This window comes from Propithecus coquereli, unplaced genomic scaffold (genome assembly GCF_000956105.1).
Source record: "Propithecus coquereli isolate 6110/MARCELLA unplaced genomic scaffold, Pcoq_1.0 Scaffold143, whole genome shotgun sequence".
In the NCBI taxonomy this organism is placed as follows: Eukaryota; Metazoa; Chordata; class Mammalia; order Primates; family Indriidae; genus Propithecus; species Propithecus coquereli.
In genome coordinates, this window is record NW_012138636.1 from 222,945 (window position 1) to 224,092 (window position 1,148).

A 1,148-nucleotide genomic window follows, 5' to 3' on the forward strand; every position below is an offset into this window, starting at 1 on the left:
AGATACACTTTTTCAACCATTTTGATTTTAAATAAGAAAAATATAATCAGTATTTTTGATCATCTGTGTTAATTTACTGAATTGATATTTTAGCCCAAAGGAAAGAAATTTGATGCTTATTTATCCCAAAGTAGCAAAAAGTATAATTTCTTTTAGCATTTTGAGTACTTGAAATTGAACATAGTTTGAAAGATAATTATACTTCAGGGACCCTAGCCCCATTTTGCTTTAGTTCTTGCCACATTGTGATAAATCATTTAATTCATGAATGCGCTGTAATCATATTCCTCAGAAAATACCTGTGTGAAATACTGTGACATATACTAGAAAGTGTGTCAAATGGTGACTTGAGATTTAATTCTGTTATCACAAACTCATAACCTAGACTATAATTTTGTTTAGTCACTTAATTTCTTTGGATCAAATTTCTTTATTTGTAAAACAAATTAGGATTTTGACTTTATATGCAGTTACATTTGATTTATTGTTAAATGAAATACTGTGTGATTTAAAAAGATAAAACCGTTATATAAAGACAGAACTAAAAGCTTCAGTGGCCAGTATATGTAACTGAAATACAAAATGGTTCTCCTTATATTATAAATATTGCTCACAAGTTTTTACTAGACCATTAAGAAACACACTATTCCTTCATTTTGCCTAGTCTTTATGATTAGGATTTGTAACTTGGTAATTTACATCTCTCTGTGTTAGTTTAAATCAATATTTGGGTAGGTTATCATTACACTGATTTTTTTTCTTTCCCTTTTTAGGCTCGAAGGGCAGTTCAGAAGGATATGATGTTTATTGATGAAAATAGGGTTATGCTTAAATATCTCTTCCCTTTGAATGAAATTGTGGTAGATTTTTATGACTCTTTGAAGTCCCTATCTTCCGGATATGCTAGGTAAAGAACTACCGGGAACCTCAGATGCCAGGACAACTGTTCTGAAATAATTGACCTGCCACGGTGTGCTGATATTTCACTCTCTTCAAGATAGTTGAGAATCATACTCTAAGGTTAGAAAGGCTTAGAGTATGTCACAGAGTACTTAAAATTTGCTTACAGGAGAAAAGGTTTCATCATCAAACTATTACTCCTCTTTTTATGAAAAAAAGTTAGTGCCCTCTTTGGAGTTGTATTTCTT

At 30.9% G+C, this 1,148-nt stretch overlaps 1 protein-coding gene across 1 annotated transcript in view; it reads left to right on the forward strand.

Annotated features, from left to right (window-relative positions):
• The window catches only part of GUF1 (GUF1 GTPase homolog (S. cerevisiae)), a 62,313-nt gene that overhangs the window by 24,175 nt on the left and 36,990 nt on the right, over positions 1 to 1,148 (forward strand). The window lies entirely within an intron of this gene.